At 43.5% G+C, this 18,206-nt stretch overlaps 1 pseudogene; it reads left to right on the top strand.

Moving 5' to 3' along the window:
* The first annotated feature begins 3,085 nt into the window (after positions 1-3,085).
* Positions 3,086-3,301, top strand: LOC136404443 (cytochrome c oxidase subunit 7C, mitochondrial pseudogene; annotated as a pseudogene).
* The last annotated feature ends 14,905 nt before the right edge of the window (positions 3,302-18,206 follow it).

The raw sequence follows: 18,206 nt of genomic DNA on the forward strand, positions 1-18,206 counted from the left end.
TACTGGTATTTTAAAGGGGTGGGGACTGGACAAACCCTACACTGGCCAAGCACAGCCGAGGCTCCTCCTCCTTCGCAGCTGCGTCTAAAGTGAAGGCAGTCGTCCTAGATGGCACCAGCCAACCGAAACGCGTTCTACGGTCACTTGGTTGAGGAATCAATCACGCCCAGAGTTCTCTCCACCTGGCCCGCCTCACAGTGAAGGTACGTGGTCACAATGGCCCGGCCCGCCCCTCAGCGGCTCTGCCCCTACCGCTGGTGCTCCGGCCTCAGGTTTCCAATTTCCCGGGGTTGGGAGCTTTCGGGTCCAGCGGAAGGCGACCTGGACCTTTGTTAATAAGTCCTCTGTTCGTGGGTTCTATAGAAGGTCCCCGTTAGTGAAAAGAACAAGTTGGTTAGTAACTTGGTTTCACCGAGTCTGACAGCTAATTTGATGTGTTATTGCTCAGGGAGTGAACTCAGTTACACCCATTTTTTTGTAATTAACTGCTTCTACTCTGTCTTCCAAAAGTGTTATTTTTCGCCTGTAATCTGCCATAACAATTCCTAGGGCCCTGGTCCAACTCTCAAATGATCTGTGACTGTGCGTCTTGAATGTGACTCAGTACATGTCATCCTTTCACTTCCTCATCAGTAAAATAGGAACCCAACTAGTCCCTCCCAGCTACGTGACACAGGTAGTCACCAATTTACTTTGCTTTCCTGTTTCTCCACTTCCATGGCAGGGGTTCCTAGATTTTGCTCTTTTGGTCAAAGTAATGCTTAAAGTACGATTTTCCCATAAAAAGAAAAACTTGAGAGCCACAAAGTGGGGCACCACATTCCTGTTTGATGAAATGATAATGACAGTTAACATTTGGCAAGCACTTACAATGCACCTAACCCCTTCCCAAGCGGAGTATTCATTTAATGACCCAAAACAATCCTCATTTCACAGAAGAAATTGAGACAGAAGTAAAGTAATGCTTCAAAGGTCATGTGATTGTTCAGGGGTGGGTTTGGGACAGTGTATATCCCCAAGGCACTACATTGTGTTTATCAGAAAATAAAGGTAGACATACACTGTGGGAGAAACTGAAGTTGTATCAGGATTTTTTTTTAAGAAAAAATTTTTTTTGGTAGATTTTTCATGTTTTCCTTTCATTCACATTAATCTCCTAAGCGCCAATATGTGGGGACACTCTTGCCCTTAATGAGCTCCAACAGATGAGAAAACAAAGGTTTAGAGCAGTGGTTCTCAAACTTTTTGAACTCGGGGCGCATTTAAAATCCTACAAATAATTGTAGGCACACTATATACAAATTTCTGAGAAATGTTATAATAATTAAGTCAAATATTAAAGAAAAACTATATAAAGTTCAAGCGTGCTTTTATATTAAACAAAATACAACAAAATTAAATTGTTACATTTTTTGAGTTATGCTTTTTAGAATTTGTAAAAAAGGGGTTAAAAATAAAAATCGACAAAAAAGTTATCTTTTTATATATATAGATACATTCTTAGTAAGAGTTAGTAAATTCAGCAAGTCCCGGCGCAAATGTGTTAAGTTTTTTCATTCTTGTGTTTATGAGAAACATGAGCCTGATGTGTCCTAACGATTTCTTCAATGTTTGGGCATATATTTGAAAGGCAAACTCTCATTTCCTCGTCAATACATTGAAGAATTCCTCTCTTTTACTCTTAATTGCGTTGAGTGCAGAGAACTCCCACCATACATATCATCTTAACTTTACATCAAACAAAGAATAAAAGAAACTTGCCTCCAGTCTTTGGGGGGACATGGGGGGTAGTGTAAACAATCCAGCACCACAGCCTAACAGCCTTTTGCAACCTAATCAGGCAAGTGAGGTGGGGGGTTGGGCAGACTGTCAGCTTATAGCCAATTCCCCACACCTCTGTCCCCCAAAAATCTAAACTCCAAAAACCCTGTTGGTTTTTAGTCCCCAACAGGCACATATTTCTCTGGAATACCATAGGGCGCATCTGGAAATCTTCTAGGGTGCACCAGTGTGGCCTGGCGCACACTTTGAGAACCACTGGTTTAGAGAGTTCATTTGTTTGAGATCACACTGTTGGAAAGTGCTTATATCTGGGACTCAAACATAGATCTATCTGACTCCCAAGTAGATGCTAGGATAAAGAGTTTGAATTTTATCCTGGAAACAAGGACCAATAGAATGACATGAAGTTAATGAGTCACTATCAGATGGCTTGTAGTGAGGTCACTCTGGACAATGAGGCAGATGGAAGGAAACAGCAAGATCAATTGAAACACTCTGTGTTCATCTAGGGGAGTAATGAGGGTTCAAACTAAAAGCTGTGGTAGTGACTGAAATGAAGGGAAAGGATTTGAGCTCATTGGGGAGTAGAGAAGAAGTACCTGGTGACTAGCTAGGCATGGAGAAGTGAAGAGGGGAGGCAAGATGGCTGCCAGGGTTCTGGTCTGGGGCACTGGGTTGATAGCAGTGACTTTCTCCTGGACAGAGAATGCAGGGAGAGGAACATGTATGTGGAGGAAGACCATTTTTGGCTCTAAGTGGAACATGGAAACAGAGCTCTTGGGTTGAAAGTTAGATATCCATCTCTTTTGGCTAAGTTTTTTTTTTTTTAATGATATCCTAACTTGCATTTTTTAAAATAGAAGACATTAAATCAACTTTTAAAAAGTAATTAGGGATTTTGGTTCTTGCAAGGAAGGAAACAAGGTTGTGCAAAAAAGGAGTTGGTGTGTGTAAGGTTGGTGGATAATGGGGGCTGGTCACGTGGGGAACCCAGACCCGCGAACTTTGGCTAGGACTGCCCACAACCAAGTGCGCCAAAAGAGGCTTCACAGGAACCCTTGGGAAAAAAAGCAACCGTCTACCAGCCAGTGGGATTTCACCATGTCATGTTAGCTCCACTTCCCTAGAGGGACCCCTTATATATCTCCCACGCGGTTTAATCCGTGCAACTTCTCTGGCCTCCATCTTATCTCGGGGCCAGGGAACCTTGCTGGGCGGGATGCGTGCTCTGTACTGAATAAAGCCTTTTTGCTATTCCTTCCTTCTTGGCGGGGAAAAATACCTTACACTGTGATATCGCCATTTTTTGCAAGGCTTCCAACAGCACAATGTTGGAACAGAGTATTCAGAGGTTCACAACCTCTTGGTCCATAGAAGCCACTATGAGGAGGGCTCAGGGAAGAATTTGCCATTTTCAGTGGAAAATAAGTGGCGGTTACTAGCCACGATGACACTGTTCTTTGGGTCTGGATTTGCTGCACCTTTCTTCATAGTAAGACAACAACTGCTTAAAAAATGATGTTTTCATTAATTCATGAAACAGATAAGAAGAGGATCGTTTTAAGAGGTGCAGTCTCTTTGAAAAATGAATTAGCCCTGGCCGGTTGGCTCAGCGGTAGAGCGTCGGCCTAGCGTGCGGAGGACCCGGGTTCGATTCCCGGCCAGGGCACACAGGAGAAGCGCCCATTTGCTTCTCCACCCCTCCGCCGCGCTTTCCTCTCTGTCTCTCTCTTCCCCTCCCGCAGCCAAGGCTCCATTGGAGCAAAGATGGCCCGGGCGCTGGGGTTGGCTCTGTGGCCTCTGCCTCAGGCGCTAGAGTGGCTCTGGTTGCAACATGGCGACGCCCAGGATGGGCAGAGCATCGCCCCCTGGTGGGCAGAGCGTCGCCCCTGGTGGGCGTGCCGGGTGGATCCCGGTCGGGCGCATGCGGGAGTCTGTCTGACTGTCTCTCCCTGTTTCCAGCTTCAGAAAAATGAAAAAAAAATAAAAAAAAAAAAAAAAAAAAAAAAAAAAAAAAAAAAAAAAAGAAAAATGAATTAAACCGTTGAACTAAAAAAAAGTAATTAGGGAAATTTTTTAAATTGACATGCTAAGGAATATCACTTTTTTGTGTGTGTGATTATTTTCATGGAGCAACTTGGAACCTATGGTTTTAGTAAATTTACTATTTTACATAGTAAATCCTATGTAAAATAAAGCTGTTAAATGAAATCTTTTTTTGTGTGTGTGTGTGTATTTTTCTGAAGCTGGAAACGGGGAGGCAGTCAGACAGACTCCCGCATGCGCCCGACCAGGATCCACCCGGCACACCCACCAGGGGGCGATGCTCTGCCATCCAGGGCTTTGCTCTGTCGTGACCAGAGCCACTCTAGTGCCTGAGGCAGAGGCCAAGAAGCCATCCCCAGCGCCCGGGCCATCTTTTGCTCCAGTGGAGCCTTGGCTGCAGGAAGGGAAGAGAGAGACAGAGAGGAAGGAGAGGGGGAGGGGTGGAAAAGCAGATGGGTGCCTGTCCTGTGTGCCCTGGCCGGGAATCGAACCCGGGACCTCCGCACGCCAGGCCGACGCTCTACCACTGAGCCAACCGGCCAGGGCCAAATGAAATCTTTTAAAATTATATTGTCATTAGACTGCATAGAAAGTGTACAGAAGTAATTTCTTTGGGAAGATATGTATGATAAGAAAGAAAAAAGGAGACTTGGGGAATAGGGAGATTTAAGTGGCATTTAAGTGAAGCCTGCAAGTGGAAGTTAAGGAACCTGAGTGTTATAAAAAATGGCTGATCAGTTTCTCTCCGTAAGGGTGGGAATCTCTTCTGCCTACTCTAGTTTTTGGCCTGTAGGCACTCTATACATAATCCCCTAAACAGCATCAAATGTCAGGAGGACAGGGAAGCTACAAGTGCCACTGGCTCTGTGAACTGGGTGACTGGTGATATGTGCCTGCAGGACAGCAGGCAGTAAGTGAAGGAGTGACTAGGAAGTGAGAAAGTAAAGACAGGAACTGAGGGCTTCTCTTTCCAAACATTTGGCTGAGAAGACAGATAGGAAAGTATTCAATGTGATAACAATGAGATACACTGTTAGGATTTTTTATTTTGAGAAGGAAAAAAATGTAGGTATGCTTAAGAGTAAGAGCCAGGGGAGAAAAAAAAAACAGTTGGAAGTTAGAGGAAAAGGGAGAATAAACTAAGCAAAGCCCCCAAGTAGGTAGAAGTGGGCACACTCCAGAGCAGGGAGAGATCAGCTCTGGGCTGACAGAAAACCAAGAAGGGAGAAAGGACCCGTGTGGCTATGGTGTTGTTGTGAGTCGGGGGCGCAGAGAGAGATCAGCAGACGAAATCATCAAGGACTAGCAAAGGACCACCGCTCACTCAGGCAAATGGCCCTGAGTTTGCACTGTGTCCTACTTTTATTCACAAGACTTCAAAAAACTTGTTTACTGAGAAATTGGCATAACATCAAGCGTAACTTTTACTTAAAGATACATGGAGTGCACCTGCATGATAGCTTAATAACAATATAATAACAAAAGGCATTAATTGCTATTGCTTCTATGGTTTCCACAACATTCCTCTCTTTATCTCAAGGGATAACCTTGGAAGGTACAGAAATCTTATGAGAATGTTTTACTGAGAAAACCCAGCAACTGCTTTCAGTCACATAGACCTGTTTCAGGGACCCACCTTCAAGTCGCAAAACAATTTTCTTGGCAAAACATTCTTTTCTTGTTGGCTGTGTTCCCATCTAAGGCCATGCAATGGGTTATTCCACTACACTATGGAGACATTCCAGGCTGAAGTGAGATTCAGGAAGAGCTCTCTGATGACCTCTATTTTTCTCTATTTCAGCAGGCTTCTATTTGGAAAGCTACTCTGGGAAAGAGAAAGTAATGTGTAGAGAAGTCTATACCTAACAAAAACCAACTTATATCTCCCCTCAAAAGTGGGTAAATTTTGTGCAAAAACCAAAGTATGTCACAAAAGTAGAAGATGAGAATAAATATTTCCCCCAAATAGGTAAAAGAAATAGCAACAACTTTTGGAGAAGAGTAAAGAAAAAAGTTATGAAGAAAATGACATGGTCTAACCACTATATATGCTGTACACTTGAAACTTATAAAAATAATATTGAATGTAAACTGTGATTGAAAAGTAAAATTTTAAAAATTAAATGACATGTGATTGGAAAAAGTGTGAACATTTACATACCCTTTAAATATATAAGGTTGGCAAAAAAGAAAAAAAAGACCATAGAGAGTTCCCCTTTATTAAAAAGATAGCAGGAGGAAGAAGTCACCTTAAAAATCAGGAAAGAGAGATGATAATATTTAATTTAATATTTAAAAATATATAAGTAAAATCTGATGCCAAGAATAGGCAATATTTTGAAATGTGGGAAACCACAGGGAAATGGAAAAGGATTTGATGAAGTTCAGTTTCAGTAAACAGTCTAATTAAGTCCTTAGGACCTAGTGTCTATATTTAATAATAATAATAGTAATAGCTGAAGTCCCAGGAATGTCATTAGATACCATTTTAGGTAATTCTTGTAGACTTCTGACAACACCTAAGATTAAGTTAGAAAATAATGTCTGCATTTAACAGAAAGACACGCAGATAAATATGCATGACCTTAAAAAATTTAAAAATGTAAACTTGCTAAGTAGAAAAATATTGGGAAGAATTATCAGGAAAATAGAATTGAAAATATTTTGTTTGAAGAGAACATTTGAGAGCCCTCTCCTTCTCTAACAGTGGCAAGTCTAGGAAAGCAAAGGGAAGCTAATAGGAGTAATGTGATGTGAATTAAGCAAGGGTTTGATTTTGTGATAGAAACTGAAACCTGGCCCTGGCCTGTTGGCTCAGTGGTAGAGCATCAGCCTGGTGGTGTGGATGTCCAGGTTTGATTCCTGGTCAGGGCACACAGGAGAAGTGACCTGTATCACTTCTCTACCTCGCCGCTTCCCCCTTCTCTCTTTCTCTCTCTCCCTTCCTCCTGCAGCCATAGCTTGATTGGTTTGAGCACATCACCCGGGTACTAAGGATGGCTGTGTGGAGCCTCTTCCTCACGTGTTAATAAGAGCTCAGTTGCAAACATGGCCTCAGATGGGCAGAGCATTGCCCCAGACGGGGTTGCCGTATGGATCCTGGTTGGGACGCATGCGGGAGGATCTCTATCTCCCTTTCTCTCACTTGGAAAAGAAGAAAAAAAGAAAGAAGGAAAGAAAAGAAACGAAAACCTTGCATTTTCCTGCCTACTATAGCTGAATATTCACTGGGAAAACTCTATGATCAGGGTTTCACATGGTCTAGAGTGAATTAATTAATTACTTAATTAATTCATTTTATTCATTCAAGTCTCTGCCCTTACCCCACCATCTAAGCCCTTACCCCACATTTTTTAGGTGCTGGGGATGTTGCTTTGACCAAGATAAACAAGGTGCCTGTTCTCATGGACTTTACTTCTAAAAGGGTCAATAGACAGTGTTGCCCATCACTTCTCAAACTCGTGGCCCAGGATAGCTATTAGTCTCCAGCTATTGTATCTTTTTCCAGACAGCAGGGCAGAAGAAAAGGGAGATTTTTCAGAAGATCTACATAACCCAGTGCTTACATATTACTGGCTTACAGCTTATTCACATGGCCACAACCCACTGCAAGAGAAGCTCAAAAAATGTAATCATAGCCCTGGCCAGTTGGCTCAGTGGTAGAGCCTTGGCCCGCGTGTGGAAGTCCTGGATTTGATTCCTGGCCAGGGCACACAGGAGATGCATTCAAATGCTTCTCCACCCTTCCCCCTCCCCTTTCTATCTCTCTCTTCCCCTCCCACAGCCACGGCTCCATTGGAGCAAAGATGGCCAGGCGCTGAGGATGGCTCCATGTCCTCCACCTCAGGTGCTAGAATGGCTCTAGTTGCAACAAAGCAATGCCCCAGATGGGAAGAGTATCACCCCCTGGTGGGCTTTCTGGGTGGATCCCAGTCAGGCACATGTGGAATCTATCTCTCTGCCTCCCCACTTCTCACTTCAGAAAAATAAAAAAATTTAAAAAAAGTAATCAAAGTAACTAATGCAGAAGGGAGAACTGGGTATTGGAAGGTAAACAACACCCTATGCCACAATGTGTAAGAAAAGATTAGGAAAGTTTCAACTTTAAGAATAATCATGATAAAATTTCATAGCCCTTTGCCAGCATATATAAAAAACTTATATGAGCAGGTGTGTAATAATCTTTTATTAAGCTAACAGGACATAAAAACTGGAGAGAGGCTTAAGTTATAGAAAAATGAGGTTAGCTGCAAGAAACCTTTTATGGAAGTCAAGTAATCAGGATTACACATTCTATGTGTGTTATGACTAATAGGATTCCATCTTGAGTATTAAAACTGTTGGTTCTTATAGAACAGGATTTTGTATGTAAGTAATATGCACAGTTTTTCAGGACAGAGTCTATCATAATCATCATATTCTCAAAGGCGTATGTGGACAAAAATGCTAAGAATTGTTTTACCTGATTTGACGTGGAACAACTCTCATTCTCAACTTCAGAAAATTATAATCCAGATTCTTTAGTAACTAGGGCATTCGATGATGCTGATATTTATTTTAGTAAACTCTCTGGTACCTTTTCCACCTGTCTCTTCTCACAGTTTCTGAACTCTTCTTCCACCTTCTCTCTTCTCATAGTATGTTGGTTTCTTTCAGACAAGTGAGTCAGTTGAGATGAGAATGTCAGTTTATTTGACACAATGTTCTAAAAAAGATAATAATAAGTATGTCATTTTGCCATACCATCAGGGAAGTTAATGCTCATTGGACTGATCAGTCCCAGCCCCAAATGTCAACTGTGATCACAGTCCTAAACCCCAGGTCATTTTAAGAGATAAGGTCTAAAAAAGACCTGCAATATTGATACTAGGTGTTTTGTTTTGCCTTCCTGGGCTCTTCACTCTTCTCTACTGGTAAATGCTTTAGCTGCATCTAGTTCCATTTGTCTAAGTGCTATAGGAAATCTAAAATCTTTCTCAGCCCATTGCCAGTACTTCCTCAGGTCACCTCCACATTAGGGTGGAAGAGCTTTCCTCTTCTGGAAGTGCTCTGTACAGACTCCCAGTTTTCTAAAGAAGATACCAGCTCTACTCTCAGCTCCAAAGATGTGACAGCAGATGGTCTGCACTTAACTAGTTTCATAAGAAAGCTACCCTCTGTACTTGCCCAGAAAATCAACTCACTGTCAAATTCACTTTGGAATGAGGCAGAGTATAAATAAACACATTAAATGGTTTTTTTTTTTTAACATTTTCATGTTTCCATTGATCTGAGAGAGAGAGAGGAAGGGAGACAGAGAAAGGACGTGTGAGAGAGAGAGAAGCATCAAATCATTGTTCCAGCCTGACCAGGCGGTGGCGCAGTGGATAGAGCATCGGACTGGGATGCCGAGGACCCAGGTTCGAGTCCCCGAGGTCACCAGTTTGAGCGTGGGCTCATCTGGTTTGAGCAAAGCTCACCAGCTTGGACCCAAGGTCACTGGCTCGAGCAAGGGGTTACTCGGTCTGCTGAAGGCCCGTGGTCAAGGCACATATGAGAAAGCAATCAATGAACAACTAAGATGTCGCAATGTGCAACGAAAAACTAGTGATTGATGCTTCTCATCTCTCCATTCCTGTCTGTCTGTCCCTGTCTATCCTTCTCTCTGACTCTGTCTCTGTAAAATATTAAAAAAATTAAAAAGTAATTGTTCCATTAGTTGTCCACTCATTGCTTCTCATACACTCCCTGATCAGAGACTGAACCCGCAGCCCCGATCCACCAGGACTACACTCTACCCACTGAACCACCCAGCCGGGGCCAGATGCTTTGAAGTGTTTTATTTTTCCCCAGCCATGTCCATGCTCCTTTCCCCACCCCAGCATTTTTATTTCATTGTTTCCATTGGTGTGATATCCTGGTACTTTTAAGATGTTTCAAATTTTACTCTCTTAAAATATAAATAAGTAAATAAAATTTTTAAAAAAAGATGAAAAAAAAGTAGAACCATTTTTCTTGCAAGTGTTTAACATGTTCCCCTCAGTTTTTCTAGGAGCCTTTTCACGGGAGCCTCCTCGCATTAACCTGATGTTAGAAATGCTGTAGGAGTTTCACTGAACTTGACAGCAGGGAAAAGTTTGAAGGAGTCTTTTTAAGCAAGTCTGTCCCCTAGAAACAAAGCTCATAGATCTCAGGACACAATCTCTTCCTCATGATGACTCTATTACCCTGTTGTGGAGACAAATGTGTTTTTACCCTCACAGCATAGCATCCACCCTGAAGTACCTCTACCATTTTTCTATCAGAAGGGATTAGGACAGCAAACTGGATGGATGTAGGGGCCAGAAAACCTGTCTTAAGAGTCACATTTGCCTGACCAGGCAGTGGCACAGTGGATAGAGCGTTGGACTGGGATGCGGAGGACCCAGGTTCGAGACCCTGACATCACCAGCTTGAGCGCAGGGCTCATCTGGTTTGAGCAAGGCTCACCAGCTTGGACCCAGGGTCACTGGCTCGAGCAAGGGGTCACTCAGTCTGCTGAGGGCCGACGGTCAAGGCACATATGAGAAAGCAATCAATGAACAACTAAGTGCCACAACGAAAAACTGGTGATTGATGCTTCTCATCTCTCTCTGTTTCTGTCTGTCTGTCCCTCTCTCTGACTCTCTGTCTGAAAAAAAAAAAAAAAGTCACATTTGACACCTGAAACTAATACAGAATAGTGAATGTAAACGGTAATTGAAAAATTATAAAAAGTCACATTTGAATAGAAATCATGTTTTTAAAAACAAACAATGTAGTTTGCATTGGGGGGTGGGGGGGGAGGGGTGTTGCTGGGCCTTGGCTCCTTGGTGGAGGCGGCCATCCTTCTGTTGGGTGCTCATTTAATGAACTGAGGTTGAATCATTGTCCACATTCACGAGCTGTTTCTTCTCAGTCGTACCTACTACACAGATAAAATAGAGTACTTCTCTAAAATACTAGTTATGCAATCAGTGCTTTGCCTAGAAAAAACAAAGAAAAATTAAGACCTCAGGAACAGCTGAAGCCAATGTCCAAATCTAGATTACCTTCTTTTTTGCAGCCCAAGTGTTAGCGCCACCCCACCTTGGCCATCTGGTAAACCGCTACTTCTTCACTGAGGCTTATCTCAAGCAGAGCTTCCTCTGCAATGCTTCTCTGACTCCCTCAAGGCTGGGAGATTCTGCATCTTCAGTGCAATTACTTTATCTGCAATCCTTTACTATAGAGCAACCTTATATCAAATTGTATGGTAACTGTTTACTTGTTTGACACCCCCATGACCTAGACACTCCTCGAGGTCACAGCTATTTTATGTATGTATGTATGTATGTATGTATATATGTATGTACTTGCATCCCAGCACTAACTATATGATGTCTGGTTTGCCGCTGTCTCAATATACTTTTCTTGAATGAATGAACAAATAAATTAAAAAGTCTAATTGAGAGTACCAACAATCAGAATTTAAGAACTGTTATAACTATTCCTTATTTTTATTTTTCAGCATTCTTTTTTTTTTTTTTTTTTTTGTATTTTTCTGAAGCTGGAAACGGGGAGAGACAGTCAGACAAACTCCCGCATGCGCCCAACCGGGATCCACCCGGCATGCCCACCAGGGGCGACGCTCTGCCCACCAGGGGGCGATGCTCTGCCCCTCCGGGGCGTCGCTCTGCCGCGACCAGAGCCACTACAGCGCCTGGGGCAGAGGCCAAGGAGCCATCCCCAGCGCCCGGGCCATCTTTGCTCCAATGGAGCCTTGGCTGTGGGAGGGGAAGAGAGAGACAGAGAGGAAGGAGGGGGTGTGGGGGGTGGAGAAGTAAATGGGCACTTCTCCTATGTGCCCTGGCCGGGAATCGAACCCGGGTCCCCCGCACGCCAGGCCGACGCTCTACCGCTGAGCCAACTGGCCAGGGCCTCAGCATTCTTTATAACATGTTTGTGCCTCCACTTTCGGTATCGGTGCCCCATCGCATTTATTTTAAACAACAGCCCCTTTATAATGTTCGCAATTTTGTGGGTCAGGAAATCGGGCAGGGTGCATTGGGGACCATCCATCCCTGCTCCAGGATGACTGGCGCCCCAGGTAGAGTGGATCTAGCAACTGGACATGGCCCAGATGGCTCACCTGGGGCCAGACATCTGGAGTGTCAATTCCAGATGTCAGCTGGGTTTCTCAGCTCTTCTCCATGCCCCGTCTCCTGAGTCCATGCTGGCTTCTTCACGCACATGTCCGGTGCCTGGCTGAGGGAGCTGGGCCATGTGGGACTTCCCTCACAGGCTGGTGGTCTCAGAGCAGTCAGACTGCTTACTGGACACAGGTACGTAATCCTAGGGTGTTTCACTTCTCTGGTATACACATGAATCTGAAAAGGGAAAAGTGTGGTAAGCAACATTCCTTCTATTAAAAATAAGTAAATAAATAAATGAATAATGCTCAAAGCCAGTTTCTTCACTGTTCAGTCAGTATGTCACCTTACGAGGTTATGCTAAGCTTAATGTAATCAAATCTAAGTCATATGCACTACCTGGATCCAAAGGACCCCCTTTCCCCTTGTTCTCCCTGAGTTTTTTAGTAGCTAGAAAACACACATATTTCTTCAGGTGCTTTCAGAAATAAATTTGAAATAGCTTACATTTATTTTATGATGTTTCAACTTACATGTTTGAAAATAACATTTATGTTACATCAAACTAGAAAAGAGCCAAAATTTCTAAAATCTACACACTAAGAACAGTACATTTTTCTAGTGATTACTTTAATAGAGCAACTTAGAATCAATGGTATCAGCAAATGAGTTGTCCCATGGAAAATAAAACCACTGTGTTAAAACCACACTTTAGCCTGACCAGGTGGTGGCGCAGTGGATAGAGCGTTGGACTGGGATGCAGAGGACCCAGGTTCGAGGCCCCGAGGTCACCAGCTTGAGCACGGGCTCATCTGGTTTGAGCAAGAAGCCCACTAGCTTGAACCCAAGGTCGCTGGCTCCAGCAAGGGGTTACTCGGTCTGCTGAAGGCCCATGGTCAAGGCACATATGAGAAAGCAATCAATGAACAACTAAGGTGTTGTGACGCGCAATGAAAAACTAATGATTGATGCTTCTCATCTCTCTCCGTTCCTGTCTGTCTGTCTCTGCCTATCCCTCTCTCTGACTCACTCTCTGTCTCTGTAAAAAATAAATTAAAAAAAAAACACTTTAAAAGTATTGTCTTTGCTACTGTAAACCAGCAGTTTGCATGTGAATGTGCACTGTGAAGCATTTTACATGCATAAACTATAATAATACCCACAAAAAGCCCATATACAGGAATATAAAGCCCCTCTGTGAAAATTCTCCACAGGGAACCCAGCTGACCTCATCACATAAGGATTTTCCTTCCTTCTGGAAAGACAGAATGAACACACTGATGGCTGCTGCCCGTTTCTGAAGCAGGGTATGTCAAGGTCAGTGTGCCTTTCCCCAGAAGTATCAGGGGAGGAGCCTGTAACATCTGCAGTCTGCTCAGTGCTCTTTTAGGTAGAAATCACGCTTTGCTGGCATTTCATGTTTCTATAAAAGACCAGGGAGAAACTTGCCTCTCAGAGTCCTCAAAGAGGTAGGAAGGCTGTGATTAGGTAGCGGTTGTAATTAGGTGTCCGCAGGGGAGAAAGATGAGCAGGGCCAGGAAAATACACCTTCCCACTGGTACCCTTTCAGGACCTTGACTGAAGGACAAACGCTCACAGAGTGAGCCACCCAGTTCTGAGGCTCAGGGTGATTTGGATAATTATAATTAAGTAGCAATTAATAATAACTTGGATAACTGAAGGTTTCCTACCATCAGGCTGTGGGCTCCATTCGGTGCTGGTGCAGTGCTGAGCCCTCATGGAGCCTGAGGCAAAGGAGAAATCAGTAACACACAGCTTATCTTTATTTAAATTGTTGCTATTTTGTTAATTATAAATTTTTACATAATTTTTATCTTAAAAAATCATCCATTAAATAGTATTGATCTTGATGATTGAGTTTTCTGGTGCCCCCTTGAATCTGACACCTTTCACAAGTGCCTTACTTACCACCTCCCCTCAGTCCAGGCCTTGTGCCTAGAAGCTGTGCGCTGTGCAAGGGGTATTTGGATGTTGCTTGGCCTGCTCCTAAAAAAAAGAAAATCAAGGGAGAGCCATGTCTTTAGGCTGGTCTCTCACTCTTTATGTCCTGAAACTTCCAAATCATTGAGATCAAAAGAATCAAATTCCAGTCTGCTCCAGAGATGACAGAGAGAATCAAATCATGGGCGTGCCGTTACCGGCCCATTCTACAGATGGGAAGCTGAGATTCAGGGGTGTGACAGAAATGCCACAGATGACACGTGGAGAGAGGGGCGAGTGAGGACTTGAATCCAGCCTGGCTGTGCTCTCGACCACTGGGCTCTGAGAAGCTGCCCACTTGCTCTGTCCCCCACTGTTCCCCACCATCCCCACTGAAAAAGATATGTCATGTATTTTTTTCTCATCTACCTGCTAATTAAAAGTTATGACAAAATATCTTCTAATAACTTTTGATAAGTTGTTTTGTCTTTTTCCTCTTTAGGAAAGTAGAAATATAAACAAGAGAAATGGAAATAAATAAAAATCCCACTCCAAGAGCCACCCACTATTAGTATTCTGTGGCCTATCTCTCCAAGCTTTATTTTAATAAAGATAAATGATATGTATATGATTTCAAAATGAAACAATGCTACACATGCAGTTTTCTTTTAAACTGCTTTTTAAAAACAATATACCTGGCCCTGGCCAGTTGGCTCAGTAGTAGAGCATTGGCCTGGCGTGCGGTAGTCCCAGGTTTGATTCCCGGCCAGGGCACACAGGAGAAGCGCCCATCTGCTTCTCCACCCCTCCCCCTCTCCTTCTTCTCTGTCTCTCTCTTCCCCTCCCGCAGCTGAGGCTCCATTGGAGCAAAGTTGGCCCGGGCGCTGAGGATGGCTCTGTGGCCTTTGCCTCAGGCTCTAGAATGGCTCTGATTGTGGCAGGGCGACGCCCCAGATGAGCAGAGCATCGCCCCCTGGTGGGCATGCCGGGTGGATCCTGGTCGGGCGCGTGTGGGAGTCTGTCTGACTGCCTCCCTGTTTCCAAATTCAGAAAAATAAAAACAATATACCTGAAACATTATTCTTTGTCATTGTTTTTTCACAGAGTATTTTGTAATGGCTTCATAATATGTATTCATCTATTCATGAATATTTATTGAGGGCCCGCTCCTCTCTGGGCGGTGAGTGAGGTGCTGGTAATACATCAGTCAACAAAGCAAAAGCTTTGGCCCTCTAGGGTTGACATTTAAGTAAAGAGAGGTTACAAAAAGTAAATGAATAAATGTGTGTCAGTTAATAGGAACACTATTTTGAATGTATCAGGAAGTCTTCTCTGATAGGAGGCTGTTATGGACTGAACTGTGCCCCCCCCCCCCCCCCCGATTATGTTGAAGTCCAAACTCCCAGTACCTCGGAATGTGCCCCTATTTGGAGATAGGGTCTTTACAGTGGTAATGAACTAAAATGAGGTCATTGGGGTGATCCCTAATCCATTATGATTGGTGTCCTTTTAGGAAGAGGAAGTTTAGACCCAGACATATAGAGGGACACGGAGCAGATGGCTATCTATAAGCCAAGGAGAGTACCCTGGGACAGATCCTTCCCTCATGGCCCTCAGGAGCAACTAATCCTGCCGGCACCTTGATCTTGGACTTCCATTCTCCAGAACTGTGAGAAAATTAATTTGGTTGTTGAAGCCACTGAGTTTGTGGTGCTCTGTATGGCAGCCTTACACATGAATACAGGGGCAGAGAAAAAGGTCCATATGAAGCAAGGGTGTGAGCCCTTCAGTAGCTGAAAACAGTGAGTGCAAAGGCCAGAAAGAGGAGCTTGGTTCTTTGCAATAGCAGAAAGCAAAAAGCCAAGTTTCTGGAACAGTGTTTGAGGGGGAGAGGAGGAGATGAGGCCAGAAGAGAAAGCAGGATACCCCTGGATCTGAAACACCCTGCAGGCCTTGCAAAGGACTTTAGATTATATTCTGGGAGAAATAGGAAACCACTGGAGAACCATCAAACCTACACTAACTGAGGTCCTTGGCTCCTGTGTAAAGCCTAAACTAGATGTAAATAAGGTTTGTAACCCTCTCATCAACTAAATTATTTATCAGTGCCTCTTAAAAGTTTGGAGAAGCAAGAGATGGCATCTGGGCCCCAAGTCTTAATCCCTCTTGGTACCCCTGCCATCTCACTTGGCCGTCAACTGCGCAATCTGATAAACTGTTCTTTTAAATGAGCCTCAGACCTTTCCATGAGTCCTTCTCCATGGGGTCATTCAGCAGACCTCTCTTTCCCTATTGTAGGCCAGCTGGTTGGTACCCAGAGGCAGATTAAGGTCGGTTGAGGTTGTGGGCACAGAAGAAAATATTGGGCCTCTTTAAAAAAAGAGAGATAGGAAAAATAAGAATACACATTAGCCATATTTTTAAATAAATAAAAAATATTATGTACTTGGTGTCATTAGAAAAAAGTGTAAAGTTGGGGTTTTGCAGGGCCCTTCAGAAGTCGGGGCCCAGGGCGCCCGCCATTAAGTCCGCCTCTGTTGGCTCCCCTTTCCCTCTCCCTGTAGCTTAAACCCAAGTCCCCAAGCTTCTGGATCCCTCCACCCCAACTCAAGCCTTCCTAGCTCCCTGGTTCCAGCTGCCAACTGCCAAGATTGCACCTTATTCTCCCTTCTTTCTCTCTCTTTTTTTTCTCTCTCTCTCCCCCTTCCTCCCATTTCCCCATTCCTGACTTTCCCTGGAGAATTGAGAAATTAAAGCCTATCTGATATCTGCAAGTAACATTTCAAGGAAGTGTACAGTCTCCACTAGTCAAGTATGGCAACAAAGGGAATGGCGACCCCCCCAGTTTGGAAACCTCCTGCCTTCCTACCAAGCTGAGTGCTGCTTGAGCAATAGCGCCGCCCAGTGTCGGGCCAGACTCAGACCGCATGCTCCTCTCAGGAGGCTTTTGTCAGTCTCCGAACCCTCGTGTTACTGCGGGGTCCTCTCTCATGGAAAGAGCCTCCATCAGTGATCTCCTTTAGAAATGTATGTACTTGTTTTTGCCTCCTACTTAGTCTTTCCATGTTTTCCACAGCCTCCTACCCAAGGCCTATTGACTACATCGAAATTTACTTGTCATTCTTCTCTAGGCTGCATTTTGACTATTATTCATTGAGAACAAAGTAGACCACACTGGTTCATTTTCTCAAAGAGCAACAAAGCCATAAACCTGGTAAAAACAAATGAAGAGACAAACCAACAAAAACAGGTGCCAAAGTAAGAGTGCCAGTTCAGCGCAGACTCTTGGGCCGATTCCTACACTTGACCACAGATGCAAGTTGACATTAAAAAGTCAGGCAGTAGCACTTCTATAAGCTGGATCCTCCCTAGTGCAAATGCCCAGAGCCTACAAAGAGGAACAACGGGAAGGCCATTGGCCTGGGTCCCACTGTCACAAAAAGCTTCAATGTACCAGATTATACCTATAGATAGAAGTGTTGGCAGGTTTGAAGAAAGACAATATCACTGTCCATCTTAACGCATTATCTCATTACTGCCATAAACTATGGACCAATACTTTTAAATAAATCCCCTAGTAACTATCTTAGTCATCTTGGGAATGGTGTAATTACAGTAAACTAACTGTGTATGTGTGGTTGAATTGTTTGCTTGTTAGATATTGACATTAAATATACGATTTGAGGAACATTTGAGATCTTGCTCCCTGGCAGTATCGTCAGTTTTTCTCAAACTCTTAAAAAGTATTTTTTAAAATACAAATTTTGTAACCGTTTTGAAATTTTTTTCATGTCTCCTTTTTTAAAAATTCTTTTTTAAAAATTTTACTTTTTTCTTTGGTTTGGTTTCTTATGGAAGGGGCCTGTGCCTCCCTTGACTTCTGAAAGGCCCTATGAAAACCTGAAACCAGGGCAAGGTGACAAAGTCTGGTCGTTCAGCTCTGAGGGCCTCCTCACGTCACTTCTGTACTCAGAAAAATAAAGCGTTGTTGTAGAAGACCCAGAGCCCCAAATGTTCCTCCCAGGCCACTCAGTTTCTGAATTCTTAAGAGTTTTAGTTTAATTTCATCATCAGGGCATTTTCTACACTGGAAATATCTAGGCAAGACTGGAAGAAAGTCTGTGTGAGTCCACACGTTCCAGAATGAGTGAGAATCAGATGCCTCGGGGCTGCTGCAAGGGAGGAAACTGATTTTCACCTGTCTGCAAAACTACAGTTTAATCTTTGTTACTGCCATTGCTAACTAGACACTAACACGACCCAATGTTCATTATAGAAATGACAGCATAAAACCTTTTAGCAACATTT

The sequence above is a fragment of the Saccopteryx leptura genome, chromosome 4, assembly GCF_036850995.1.
Source record: "Saccopteryx leptura isolate mSacLep1 chromosome 4, mSacLep1_pri_phased_curated, whole genome shotgun sequence".
NCBI classification, from domain to species: domain Eukaryota; kingdom Metazoa; phylum Chordata; class Mammalia; order Chiroptera; family Emballonuridae; genus Saccopteryx; species Saccopteryx leptura.